Source organism: Mizuhopecten yessoensis, unplaced genomic scaffold (assembly GCF_002113885.1).
Source record: "Mizuhopecten yessoensis strain PY_sf001 unplaced genomic scaffold, ASM211388v2 scaffold716305, whole genome shotgun sequence".
Lineage (NCBI taxonomy): Eukaryota > Metazoa > Mollusca > Bivalvia > Pectinida > Pectinidae > Mizuhopecten > Mizuhopecten yessoensis.
This window is the reverse complement of record NW_018480050.1, coordinates 114,559-130,271: the sequence shown is the minus strand read 5'-3', so window position 1 is coordinate 130,271 and position 15,713 is coordinate 114,559. Positions and strand designations below refer to the sequence as shown.

The 15,713-nt window shown below is 36.0% G+C and overlaps 2 protein-coding genes across 3 annotated transcripts in view; one reads left to right on the top strand and one right to left on the bottom strand.

Annotated features, from left to right (window-relative positions):
* LOC110442847 (protein asunder homolog) overlaps window positions 1-15,713 on the bottom strand; it is a 225,606-nt gene that overhangs the window by 180,170 nt on the left and 29,723 nt on the right. The window lies entirely within an intron of this gene.
* The window catches only part of LOC110442848 (FMRFamide-activated amiloride-sensitive sodium channel-like), a 72,113-nt gene that overhangs the window by 51,414 nt on the left and 4,986 nt on the right, over window positions 1-15,713 (top strand). Inside the window, exon 1 of one of the 2 annotated variants that reach the window (XM_021486677.1) lies at window positions 974-1,375. The exons of the other annotated variant lie outside the window; for it this stretch is intronic. The gene's annotated coding sequence lies outside the window, so the exon portion shown is untranslated. Of the gene's footprint in view, window positions 1-973; window positions 1,376-15,713 lie in introns of those variants that run through there. 2 annotated transcript variants of the gene reach the window in all.

Sequence of the window (15,713 nt, the reverse complement as noted above, 5' to 3'; positions counted from 1 at the left end):
CATTAGCCAGGGGCTCACTTCTCAAGGCTTACTGATCATGTAAGTCATTGTACAGAGCTCATTGGCTAGAGCTTAGCTTACCTGGGATCCATTCGAGGAAGCTTTATTATTTTATCATTGTTCAGCAACATTGGAGCTTGTTAAATTATTGTTGATGAGTGCCATTGGAGCTTATTAGCTGTTGGTCAGGGTTCAATTGGAGCTTACTGGCGGGAGCTTATTGGTTAAAGTATGATGTTTGTGTTGGATTTGGAGCTTAATTGATTTATAGTGCAGAAATGAAGGAAATATTTACAACTGTTTATACCAGGAAATGTGAGGAAAAATTAACACTATCTTAAAAATAATTATTTGGTTCATTTATTTAGGTGATAAAGCGAGGAAAAAAACTTGACAATGAAAAGTGACAAAAACAAATTCATTAATAAATTGACTAATAACAGAAAATATCATTTGAAAACTGTTAAAGATTAAAGTATTACAGAAGGGCTGATGCCCAATGATTGATATTTTTTTACCCACCTACACTGATATCAGAAAGCAAGATTTGATTGCCTATTGAGACAAGATACATAGAAATTACACTTAGCTTCACGTCCCAAGAAAGGTAATCTCAACATTACAGTGTATAACAACCTTCCTGGAGAGTGACCATTTTCTGATCTGTGATCCTTACCAAAGAAGTGTGATAATTTGTTGCAACAAAACATGAAAAAGATATTGGAAATTTCAGAGTTTTAATAGCAAAAAAAAGGTTGATCATAATTGATTACCAACTGAAGTGCATTAGTGCAATTTCTTTACTATTTAATCAGAATGTTGACTCACAATCAGCTTTTTATCAAAGGATTGTAAAAACAAAACAAAAAAAAATATTTTTATTACAAAGAAAAAGACGTACAGTTCTATAAGCAAGAGATCACTGCTGGATACTTTCCATGGAATGAAAGGATCTGAACGATTTACGTACACGTCTGATTTCACAGTGCCTTTTGTAAGCTACTGATGTGTTATTGTCATTGATACTCGGTATGTAAAGCAGTGGTCATTTATTGTCATTGATACTCGGTATGTAAAGCAGTGGTCATTTTAATCAATACATCAATGACCACTTGACCACAGGAGTTGTACTTCACACCAATGAGTGGTCATTCCATGTAACGGAGTGTCCAGGGAATACCTAACATCTGCTATGGACCGGAAGTATTATTATGGGAGTCTGAAGCCATTATTGTCCAAAGGAAATGGTGCAGATCTATCTTATCACAAAACTACTACAGGAAGTGCCATTCTAGGATCAGTGCTTAAACAATCTCAATTGTCCTCTGGATTTTACCATTGGTTGACATTTTCTAGTTTGCATTTTCTATCTCAGGTAAGATAAACCAACTGCATCCTTTTCACACATTTATGAACGTCAAACGTTTTTCTCAAATACTTGTTCAATAAGTTTGGGTGTTAATTGTTTCCAAAATCTCAAATGTTTCTCTTTTTTAAAACTGATTGAATTGTTTTTATATTCTACAAATAGAAATTTCCAATATCTCAAAAAATTCATTGTTTGGTTAATCAAAAGTGTTAAAAAGAAATTTAGATGTGCTATTTCACTTTCCAAAATTAACACATGTTTTGCAATTTAGATGGAAGAGGAGGCCAGGAAAATTGTTTTTGATTGGATTTGGGAGGATAAAGGAGTTGGAAATATTAACCATTAGGTGGAAGTATATCACACTCTTAATAGATATTTTGTATGCAGTTTTTATTGCATTTCAGCAGAAATGATAGCATCTGTACATTATGCATAAGGGACTGGAGAAGTCCTTTCCTCAGCTGTTGTTAATTTCAACATCGATAATAATCGTGCATGTAGCCGTAAGTTGCTCAAAACACTGTCGGTATACAACAAGGATTTACCACCACAAAACAATTAAGATTCTGCTTAATGAGATAATAACTCAAAAGTCTATGTTCGATAATTATACAGCTTCAGCAATAATTCTGTGCATCAAAATTTCTGAGCTTTGATTCAAAATGATTAAAAGTTGTACTGCTCCAGTGAAGTCCTTATATCAAATGATGTTTGACAACTTAACAAACTTTAACAGTCAGGAATATCAATGAAAGGAAAATTGCACAATAAAATACCATTCCTATAGTCTTCAGTGCAAAAAGGATGTACATTTGTATTACTGCTAGAATTAAGATCTGACTGCCAAAATGGATTGTCCATAAAAAACGAAATCCTTTTAAAAGGTTATTTCTTTTCATACTATTGTCGGCGTAAATAATCTTAGCAAAAATACAATCTCAAGTAAAATGTTTAAGTAACAGTAAAATAGATTTGTAATATAAAATAAAAATTTCGCATATAAAGCACTCATTGTTCGAAGGGCTTCATTAGCCATAACATTTTGGGGGTGGTTTAGGGTACATGGAATTAGGGGGGTGAGGGGCTAGATATTGGGATCCCTTATCCATCATGTATAAACAACTGCTAACTAATTATACTTCTATCAGGTTGGAACATCTCTCATGTTTGCATACATGTGTCTGCTGTTGTGGTTCCTCTCATAACTCAGTGAGCTAACTCTAGTAGAGGATCTATCCCAATGTGTTAGGCTGTTAGCCATGATTTACTTACTACACATATACCTAATCCAACCAACAGTTCACCTTGCACAGTTTTTCTTTTGTGCTGGAATACATTTTTTCTGTGATTATTTTTATGTTTTTGCATTGACAATGACAACGTGTACAGAGGTGATGATTTCGGGCCTGGTATTTGTGGAAACTTCAGAATCTCTTTGATACTGTTAAATACCCATGGTACATTGTATCTTTTTGAGTAGTAAAGTATTGTCAAACACCATTGGGAACCAAGCTTTAACTCATTCACCCCTGAAGACATGTACATTTATGAAACTTCAGGGGTGAATAAGTTAAGGTTACATATTGTATACACCTAAGTCCTGGTTGGGTGGTGCATTGGGTAACGCGCTCGCCTTTTACCAAGGCGGCCGAGGTTCAATTCAAATGTATGGGGTCACTTGCCCGACCACATTAAGGAAAAAAATCTGGGCCAACAAGAGTGATTAATATAAGTAGAAATGACTTATTTCATAGTTGTGTAAAATAAATAAAGTGCTCGTGATGAATCTGTATCTTACCATTATATATCAAGTTGGGAGAACATGGTCAAATATCTAAGTCCATCAGAACAGCTGAACCATACCTTAGATTGTATGTACATTCAAACACCATGCATGAGTAAGGCCAACAATGTGCTGCACCTGCATGCATACATCAAATTGTGAGTACAGTCAAATGCTAGAACTTAGCCAACTATAGCCTGCATGGTATTGAACTCATATCCAGCCTTTTAATAAATGTTGAGCACTGCAAAATATATAAGACTACATATTCTTAGCCAGACCATAAAGAGAACTACAGCAAGCACCTGTTGCCTACAGATATAAAGAGAAGCCTCAGGGATCATTGCTACAATCCCTTAACTAATTTACCCCTACATATTTAAACTGGACTTGTCTAGCCACTGATTTGGTGCAGTTCAAATGTGACTTTAGGGGTGAATGGGTTGAAGACTACTAGGTTTCCTCCAGAACTTTGTAATCAAATAAACCTCTGAATTATATATCTCTCACATCTAGCATAATCTGACATCATATACACATGAACTCGAGTTAGCAAACACAAGTATACAAAACATTGTTCAGCATGATAATTATATATTAACAGGTAAAAGTCTTATCATGAAAAAATGTAATTAAAAAATCATGAAACTAACTGATGAAAGATGAAAGATGATAAGAAAAAACTTTGTTACTAAATAAAAGCTTCCCTTCATAACAACGTATAATTTAAAAAGACAGAAAGTGCCAACGTCGGTCCAATGAAGATGGCTGGGTCCATAATGAATAGGATGCGTGCTGGAACCTGGTTATTAATTGGTACACAGGGTGTCCACTTGATAGTAGAATTAAACCTCATAGAAGTTTCTACAAACACTGTAAAGCTGGTTAATGTTGTAAAAACCACTTACCAAAAGGCTTTAAGGGGTACATATATTATATAATTAACAAGCACATTATTCAAAATTTATGACCCACTTTCTAAAAAAGGTAAAAAAAATGATGATTTATGTAATTCTACACAACTTCCACCTCTTAATAAAATAAGTGATAGACCTAGGTATATAAAGATGTATATATAATACACATTCCAGACATACCTATAGCTTAATTCAATAAATCATCAACATACTGTGTGGCCAAATATCTGGCACCATCCTTCTGTTAGGTAGCAATTTGTTGGTAATGAGTACTCTATCTACTCTAAGATACATTATATATCAGGTATATTATGCCATTGTTCAGTATAGCACTTTATTATATGTAAGTATATATTCTAAGACATATCAAAATTATTCATTACACGTTTGTGAAGTCATTATATATGGTACTCAAACCTGTATTCAAAAACCACCTTCCAGAAGTCAATAATAATAATAAGAATTGGAGGTTCTTATATACCGCTTTATCACATCCTAGTTTGTAGGTCGTCTCAAAGCGGTTCACAAATAATTATTCGTGGTTATAGGGCCTATGCAACCAGTCGATACATTTGTCAACTCCCTGGGGAGCATACAGCCGGAGCTGCTATTTCAGCGCTAACAGCTAGCATTCAACAATTCTAGCACTGCCCAACCACGTACTCATTTACAGCTGAGTAGACTGGAACAAGCTGAGTAAAGAATCTTGCTCAAAGATACCACACATTGCCTTGCCATGCCGTGGCGCGAACCCGCAACCTTTCAGGTTACGAGCCCGGCATCCTACCACTGGACTACTGTGCCTCCAATAAAGTGGTTACTTAATACAGGTGGTTTCTTAATACATGTGGTCACTTAATACAGGTGGTCTCTTAATACATGTGGTCTTTTAATGCAGGTGGTCTCTTAATACAGGTGGTCTCTACATACAGGTAGTCACTTAATACATGTGGTCTGTTATCACAGGTGGTCTCAATATACAGGTTATTTGTCTGTAACTACAGGTGATCACTTACTACAGTTTTAGTTAATATAGAAATAACTCATGGAAAAGTTTAAAAATCAGGTCTTTTAATACAGGTGGTCTCTTCATATAGGTGGTTTGTTATCACAGGTGGTCTCTTCATATAGGTGGTCTGTTATCACAGGTGGTCTCTAGATACAGGTGGTCTCTTCATACAGATGGTCTGTTATCACAGGTGGTCTCTTCATATAAGTGGTCTGTTATCACCGGTGGTCTCTTCATATATGTGGTTTGTTATCACAAGTGGTCTCTTCATATAGGTGGTCTGTTATCACAGGTGGTCTCTTCATATAGGTGGTTTGCTATCACAGGTGGTCTCTTCATATAGGTGGTCTGTTATCACAGGTGGTCTCTTCATATAGGTGGTCTTTTATCACAGGTGGTCTCTAGATAGAGGTGGTCTGTTATCACAGGTGGTCTCTTCATATAGGTGGTCTGTTATCACAGGTGGTCTCTTCATACAGGTGGTCTGTTATCACAGGTGGTCTCTTTATATAGGTGGTCTGTTATCACAGGTGGTCTCTTCATACAGGTGGTCTGTTATCACAGGTGGTCTCTTCATACAGGTGGTCTCTTCATACAGGTGGTATGTTATCAGAGGTGGTCTCTTAATATAGCTGGTTTATAAACACAGGTGGTCTCTAGATACAGGCTCAGTTATTATAAGTTCAATGAGGAGCTTTTAAAGTGGTCTCTTAGCAGAGATCGTCTTTCAAACATATTTGATTGTATTTGAAACATAAGGAAGTTATAATAAATCGGTCCTGTAAGAGCTGTGCTTTCACTGCCTTGCCTCTAAAACCATCCTCAAAACAATAACATCAAACAGCTGATATCAAAGGGATTGGATATTATATAATAATCCCCACAAACCAGCTAAGCATCATATCTGATCAATACATTATTTTACAACTAATTATGTTGATTGAAGAACTTCAGATTATTATTTGGAAATTTTCCTTAATCTTAAAGAAAAAAATGACATGGCAATAAATTCATGATTTTTACGATCAACATGGCATGATGGGAAAGCTGGGAAAGTCTTAATGTTGAATGGTTAGTTTCGTAACCTTTTTATAGATGACATACAATCATTCAGCTAGAGATATCTTTTGATGTAAAAATATACAGGATCATACCAGAATCTTGATACAACAATGAAATATACAGGATCATACCAGAATCTTGATAAAACAATTAAATATACAGGATCATACCAGAATCATGATAAAACAATGAAATATACAGGATCATACCAGAATCTTGATATAACAATTAAATATACAGGATCATACCAGAATCTGGATATAACAATGAAATATACAGGATCTAACCAGAATCTTGATATAACAATTAAATATACAGGATCTAACCAGAATCTTGATATAACAATCAAATATACAGGATCATACCAGAAGCTTGATAAAACAATTAAATATACAGGATCATACCAGAATCATGCTAAAACAATTAAATATACAGGATCATACCAGAATCTTGATATAACAGTAAAGTAAAAGACAGTAATTTGTAATTTTTTGTGAAAATATCAGAATAAACATCAATTCACACTCAAGCTTAGGATTTAAATCTTAAGCAATATGTTAATTTCTATTCAAATTTATGAAGAAAATTACATAAAATCACTCTGCTGAAAATCAAAATTCAGCATATAAATCTTGTTTTAACATTAATGGTGGTATATAATACCAAAATTACATTTCTTTTGAGTTTTCCTTAGAAGTGTAGCATTGTACCAAAAAATACCCTGGCATTTGAAAAAGGAATGAATCCCTGTCTATCAGTATAAACAAGCTTTCTAATGAGCAAGGTCAGCACAATATACCAGGCTAATGTGGTTTTGATGAATGTTCTCAGACATTCAATTAAATGTCTACCCAAATTAATTTGACATGTTATTCCAAACACGCAGACTGCGTACAATTTGTGCAGGTCAATTTCTGGCCAATCAAATCACAAAAAAGAGTTGGGTGAGCAGATCCGCCGTGATGTCGTGTTTTACATTACAAAGTTAGTTCTCAATAACTCTCTGTTATTTCAACAGAGTGAATTAGAACTTTTACTTACAGTTCGTGTAACTCTTCTGGAATGATCTTGACCTCTGTGGTCAGTAAACAGTTCTGATATGACAAAGGTCAAATCAGACAATAAGACGTAAAAGTACCAAAGGTATATGTAGCCATTACTGTAGCTATCCACCAACAAGCCCATGCCTTGTAATAAGCCCAACTATATCTCTTCCAGTTCAAACAAAATGCCACCAAACACAATTATTTAGTTGGCCCATAGGACCTTTTTGATAATACGTGGGCTATTCCTCCTTATATACATGTATTTGAAGCCAAAATTGAGACCCACGCCAAGTTAGATTTAAGCACATTTTCCTCCCAACTTGTTAATGTTATCAATGCATGCAATTGCATTCTAGTATATCATTCAAATCCTACTTTGTTTTATAAGCAGCCATTATGACCGATTTAACTATATTTCCGATGAGAAATCTGACATACAGGAGCCAGAAATGACAGCAGGATGTGCATGGGTCAACTGAGCTGGGTAAGGATGCAATTGATTTATAGGATCTGGTGATCCTAGTCCTGTAATCTCAGCATTCCTAGTCCTGTAATCTCAGCATTCCTAGTCCTGTAATCTCAGCATTCCATCACAAAACAATGGAACAATCCAATTCCTTTTTTGACGGGATAAGCTACAGCAAACAAAGCTTGCCCTGCCCTTGCTTTACCATCAATCTTCACCCCACACCCTTGTACTGAGCAGGTAGGTGGTCAGTGATTGGAGACTGCAGTGTACTAGTGTCAATCTACATCACAACATATTTTGTGTATTGTCACTATCAACATTGTAGTACAGGTTGCTCAAATTACAAACACAACATGCACAACAGCTTGAAGATAACCCAACAAAATAGCAACAGTCATCTTTTCATCCCCTCAACCCTTTCACCCCTTCATTCACCCATTTCCTTAAACCACTTCACCCCCTCATTTACCAATCCACTTCAACCACTTCACCCCTCATTTACCAATCCACTTCAACCACTTCACCCCTTCATTCCCCCACCCCCTCTCCCTCCTTCCTTCACCCATTCACTTCAACCATTTCACCCCTCATTTACCAATCCACTTCAACCACTTCACCCCTTCATTCACCCATCCCCTCTCACTCCTTCATTTACCCATTCCCTTAAACCCTTTCACCCCCTCATTTACCAATCCACTTCAACCACTTCACCCCTCAATTCACCCATCCCCTCTCACTCCTTCATTCACCCATTCCCTTCAACCATTTCACCCCCTCATTCACTAATACTCTTCAACCCTTTCACCCCTTAATTAATCCTTACCCTCTAACTCTTTCACCCCCTCATTCACCCACCCTCTTCAACCCTTTCATTCCCTCGTTCACCCACACTCTTCAACCCTACCCTTTCACCCCACATTCACCTATTCTCTTCAATCCTTTCACCTACTAATTCACATTTACCCTCTAACCCTTTAATCCTCTCATTCACCCATCCTCTTTATCCTCTCATTCACCCATCCTCTTTAAAGTTTAATCCTTCAACCTCTCGCCATGACCCACATTTTACATATGTTGCTTTAGTTATATAAAAGAGTTAATTTAACATCCCATTAATACAGGAACTGATCATTCATTATCGAAGAATTTAGTTAATCTTCGTTCAGCCCTCCCAGCTCATGCCTACAGTATAAAGACTATCTTCAGCTGCTTATCAACATTCTTACATTCATCCCGATCTGTTGCTATGTATATAAACATAGCACTCTAGGATCACAATAAACACTGATTGACTACTAATTAAGATGGACAGAGATATCTGCCTCTCACCGGTGAGGTCCATGTCTTGACAAAGTATCAGTCTTGACCACTAATAATGCCTGTCCCAACCCAATACATAAAAGCTGTGGGAGGGTCAGACATGTAAATAGATCAATATCTTCCTACAAGAAAACGTATGCTTTGCCAAATCTATGATGTAAAAGTAGCTCTCCGATATAGAAAGAGAAATCTGAGTGTAATGCTTTAAGAAACATACATATGCAATAATCTAGACCATAGCTCTAAATACTACAAAAAAAGGCACAGATTGGGAGTTTATATGAGGAATACCACAAGCCCAAGATTTACAATATCTCAGCCCGAATCTAACAAGTTTGTAATGTTTCCCAGGTGTCCACAGCCAAATTCCAACTGATGAAGGGAGAGGATTTCTTTTACAGGGGGAAATAAAACATAAATTAAACCTATTCCCTATGGTTGATATGGTGAACGCTATTTAATTGTAATTTATTGACAGCCTGCTTCCTTTTTATAATCATAATATCCCTGGCAGTGCTGAAAGGCCTCTCTCACTGATGTCTTCAATACACTGCAATACAGAATCAAAGTCAACCACATATACACATCCTAGTATAGGAGGAGCAGATGGCTAAGGATAAGTCGGATAGCTACGTCAGCCAGAAAGACTTATCCCAACTTGCTAACAAATGATTACATTAAATTTTAACTCATTTACCCCAACAAACTGAAACTGGACTTGGCCAGTCCTTGATTTGGTAAGGTTCAAATGTGACTTTAGGGGTGAATGGGTTAATACAGCGTAAAGCATAATGTCTCAATAGAAAAGTGCTGGTGCTGTTTTAAGCTGTCTGATATGATACCAGCATATTGTAACACATTCAAAAGGAAACTGGAAAAAAGCTGGTTTAAGGATTCACACAATTAAATTAGCCAATTATCAAGTGTTTCTTATGATTGTAATCTTCTCCTTTCACATGAACAACTAATCTCCTAGCATGGAGCGATGACTGTTCTCCCTACCTAAATTTTGTTCTGTTAAATACAGTGCCTCTAAGTATTTTAAATGTGTAATTGTTGACATATCTTTTATTGAATGAAATCTACAGATATTCAACTTTAGAAAAATACATAGTTGAAGTAGATTTTAATATGTGATAGTGGATTCATATGGGGTCAATGTCAGGGGGGGTTGGGGTCCCATCCATTTCACCGGTTTGGCTTGTAAACTTCAGGTTGTGAAAAGCAGAAGCCAGTAGCACTCTTATTAAACTCTGACAAAACATGCTTTTGAAGCCTTAGTCAGGTAGGCATCTATGAATCTAGACAGTTGTCACAAGTGTCGAACTTCAAATAATAAGTTGATTACTAGCTCAAAAGCTAAGAACATATAACAAATTATTTTGTTATGCGAGTCCTTAACCAGGAAATTTCCCGTAATTACTGAGAAGACATTAAATTTTATATTAATGATGGAATGTCACATATCATCTTTTATTATATGCTTGAAAATTGCTCGCAATCACATTGGCCGGATCCTTTACACGTGACCAGTCCTCAAAAACTCATGTAGACTGGTTATCCAGTGAATATCAATTTCTAAATATAACATAAATGGAAATTCCCCGGAACCTGTCGTAGCCCATGCGCAGAAAGACGGGAATGCGATATATGTCAGACAAAAACAGAAGATGACGGATGGCGAACTCTTCGCCTCCGAAAACTGAACTGTTGGATTCAACTGGCTAAATTAAAACGGAGGCTCGTTCAAGTAAATGTTAACTATACAAAATATTATTGTTGGGGCATATAATAAAACAGCTATGGGCTTTTGTGCTGGTGAATATGATGTGATATCAACCTGAAAAAGTGATATTCGCGTGGGCTACGCCTCGGTCAATATCACTTTTTCAGGTTTATATCACATCATATTCACCAGCACAAAAGTCCATAATTGTATAGTATTATATGTGGGTATTGATGTGTTTATGGAGTCTGGTGCAGAAGATCAAAGTCATGAAATATATCGTAATGTAAACTATTGTAGTAGACTGTTTCATTAACTCTACAGTACAGCACGATCAACTTCCCAATGGGAAACAGATCCTGATGTTTTAGGCAGAGTGGATCTGGGCGGTCTAAATGAAGGTCAAACAGTCATGATTTTCCTTCAAAATCAAATTAGAGGATGAATTGTGTTAAAATTGGGTTAGACAGAATATGTAATATGATGGGGGAGTATTCACAGACCAAAGATATTTGTACAGGAAACCCAACAGAAGAGTTATAATAAGCCTACTGAAAGTTTTAAATATGAACTAAATTGTTTTAATTAAGAAATAATCACATTTATACATACTAAGTACAAGTATTACAGTGGTATCAGCCTTTGATGATGAATCCCCTCCCCCCCCCCCTCCCCCCTAAGATTTTCAAACTCTTGAGTTATCAACATAATATACAAACATATTGATTATATCTATTCTACCGAGCCAAATGTAACAAAAGGCACAATTGATGGACCAAGAAGAGGTATGATTATCTCTTTCCCATTAAAGACACCAATAGATCCAAAAAATTCACTGACAAACCTTCAGTTAAAATAGACCTAAGTCTACTTAGGCACTTCTATACCATAACGAAGACCAAAAAAAGTCAGTCATAGATTGGAGCGTTTCTTGAGCATCTCTCTTGACACCTGAAGAGCTCAATGGTGATAATTATATTAGTGGCCTTTTTTCTGACTCAGTGACGTCTGCTAGTGGTTATATATCCTGATGACACAATATACGAAGGATAGTGTACGTTATATTGTTTACCTAGCTACACCCAAGTGTTGTACTTATAGTTAATTTATAGGTTCTGTAATGTACCTATCTAATGCGTGACGATAAAACACTGACGCACAAGTGTAAGTGTCAAAGGTACTCATGGCCACTTGCCCAAAAGGTAACTGCCCCAGATATTTTTGTTTTCTTGCGAACTGGGTGATACGATTCTTCAGATTATACTTTGAGAACTGAGCGATACGATTCCTTGGATTATGCTTGGTTGGGACTAGTATTCTCTTCTGTATCCCTATTTTGTCCGGACAGCGATGGGCTCTACCCATTTACTACTATTTACAATTGCGGTTCTGATGACTGCTGCCAATGTTGATGGACTTTTAAACAGTTGGTAGCCACAACAAAACACTGTGTGCATGTGTTGGACCCTTCCAGTGGGGCTTCACCAGAAAACCCTGGCACAAAAGCAGCAGACAATACTCAAAAGCATCTTGATATATCTATATAATATATATGGGGCAAGGATATACTGATAAAGAAATGTTCTCTCGATTGACCTTAACATAGGGAAATTAACCAGGACATTTGGAAGAATTTTTTTCATGGAGTGATAAATAGGATAGCAACATTGGGCATGTGGAGTCCTTGTACCTAATTTACCTATACTCAGTAACTCCCAAGTTTTATTTTCTTGCTAACAGACAACCAGTCTTTAGCGATAATTATATCATTTCTCTATCTAGTCTCCTGTTCATCATGATAATGACGTTAATATGAGACATAATGATAGGGTTTCTTGTGACTGGTGCCTAAAAACCATCCCTGTACCATCCTCTCATTAGGGACATCCACTAGAAAATGCAGACAATCTAATTCCTTACCAATGAAGGTTTAATTATGCAATCAAAAGTAAGCCATCCTGTGATAGGAGGGTCAGTTCTACTGATGTAAGAATGCTGTTCAAGTCTATCAGAGTTAGCTTTTATAAGACAGATCAACACAAAAAGGGCATCAAGGGCATTTCAAAAACAAAAGGCTGAAATTCTTTTTACATTCAAAATGTTCTATAAAAATACTTTCATGGAAAATTCGGTATTTTCATTTTCCAGGAAAAATAATCGAATCCATGAAATTGATATAAATTTCATGGAAATTTGATCAAGCATGCAGATAGTTAATTATCATCTGAACAGAAAAACTAAAGAAATCGGAAGTGCATTAACAATCAATAAAAAAAATTATCTTTTACACACTTATTTCAATGAAAATATTCACAAAAATTTGTATATATCCTGATTAATGTTTATCATTTGAACAAACAATTTTACATCTGCATCATCAATTGAGAAAGAAAATGAATAGACATCTTTGTATATAATTTTGACAAACATTTCAACCTAAAATTCTACCTTTCAGCAAGCATGTTAAGCTAACCATGCTTGTCCCTCAACGAGTTCTCATATGCAAAAATAACCAAACAACTGTAATGAAGACAATTTCAATTAATTTACCTAAACAACTCTGAAAATATCATTTTATCCCTTGGTGCTAGTAACAGCCATTATTCCAGATCTAAAAATTGTGAGTTTCTCAATATAAAAATTACAATGAAGATGATTTAGCATCTGTAAGCCCAGCATTAGCAGTGTAATTCTTAGCCAATCCCCACAAAGCACCACCCAACCAGACACACTGTCAGCACTGCCAGATCCTATTATCATACCCAACCACTCAGTATAGTTATAGATGCTGTCTCGCATCACAAATTACTGCTGAGGCATTTGCACAGTTTCAGAAGAATACCTCTTTCTGTGATCCAACTTGTTTTAGGTAACTCATAAACTTTTTTCTAACGAAATAGGTGACGGGAACACTTTTGGAACCCCTCCACCAGGGTTTCCCCTCCCCCCATCCAACTCCTCCCCCTGACAGAAATTTAACCCCTCCTTCCCTACCACCTCCAACCTATCACTAGGGCCCAGTAGTTCAAGAGGTTATTGGTTTAATCACTGTTTGACGACATTTATACAAGGTAAAAACTTGTACATGTAGTTACACAAGTAACTTTAGTCTAAAATATTTGGTTTCTGGAAAGTTTTTACTCTTTTAATGGTTGTGTGTTGAAGATACACAAAAAAAATAAACTTTAAAAAATCACTGATTAAGCTTATCACTTTTTGAACAACTGGGCCCAAGCCCTTATACTGATTCTCTATAAATCTGTGCACCCTTCATTCCCTCAAGTCGAGACTATTGATCCATCACTGTTATTTCTAGCATTATGTTGTGGAACTATACCTTTTATTGACACATTTCCACAAGAATATAATTGCAGATCAAATGAATTGATTTTTGGCGTTTTTGAATATCCATGAGGGTTTTGATTAAGGGATAAACTGTACATTAGTCGACAATTACTTGCAATTTCTCAACAACAAAGTTGCCAACTGAAGATTTTGTGCAATATTCTTCCCTTTCCTAAACGATGAAGTCATATTTTATTGACCACCACGTATAGTCGCCATAACAACCAATGTTGACTGCAACGTCTATATATGAATTGAAAGTCTTTTGACTGCTAAGCCATGGCAACACTTTGAAGGGAAAAAACGGAAAACAAGAACTTTAAATATCTAGGTGTATCCTGACAAACAAACTAATGATGGCTGATCGCTACAGGGACAGACTTATCCAAAAACAGAAAGTCTTAATTTGATAGTTTGATAAAATAATGTCTAGTGCAAATGACAGTGTCTATATCTGGTTGACAAGCACTGCATACACCTAACAGAAAGCTACCAGATTTGTTTTATAGTTAACTTCAGTCAACATCTGGGGAAATCACTCAAATTTATGCTGATAGTATTTTGTTAGAGCCATCGGACAAGCTCCGATTCTGCATTATAGAACTCTGCACAAATAGGTTACAGTAGTGCCTGGTTTGACATACAAAATTCAGAAAGAAATATACGGGAATTACTGAATCAATTGTGTCAATAAGTATAAGTTAGGTAAAGTGGTTGGTTGACAGGTTTTTTGCCTACATGATTCCACCCATGCAGGTTTCATCTCACTGACGTAAGTCGGTGTTCTGTCGGCGTAGTATAACTTAAAAGGAAATTGTTTCTTAAATACAGATCATAGGTGATCAATGGCTTTCCTGTCAATGTCCTGTATAAATAATTTACTTTTTTGATGACTAAGCAATCAGGCATAAGCCCATTCCTACTGTTTTTATTGTAGTGTATATATCGCAAAAAAAAATCATATTCTAACTTCCTTTTTTCAAAATTGTTGAATAGCACAAAACCACTCCCCACCAAACCTGTAGTAAGGTCACACAAGCAAAGCATTAATAACTTCCAAATGCTGCTCAAACAGCAATACATTCTATTTGTTTATGATATAAAATATTAGAAGATACATACATGTGGGGTCCTTAGGGCATGACTGGTTTCAAATTCAATTCCGTATTTTTGAGAAATGGCAACCCAATCTATATTATGTTCACTGGGTGTCTTTTCAGACGTGAAAACAAAATCAATGGATCTTAAAAAGATTTTATTTTCCCCAAGTCAACAGTTTATAGGAGCCAGAAATACTATTGCCATATTGCGGATGTAATACCATGGAAAATATCTATACAATGAATAAGTCAGCGTAGTATCAGCCTTCATGACAAACTAGAACATAACCAACAAGAGATCCCAGAGGGATCTTGGCTCCCACCATTGTACCATCTTCATTAGTTCTTTGTCAGTTCAATCTTTTCTCTTCTTTTCTGTAATCTGTTTGATCGAGTCATGTTAACAGTAAATGCACCTTGAGGTAACTTTTGATCACAACTTAATACTGCTGTGTATAAATGACAATTAACTTTCAAAGTGAGTTTGTCATTTCACATATTTACTTGTACAGTACTTAATGTGAAAGAAATCGAATCGATCATTGCAATATGAGAAAGATCTGTTTT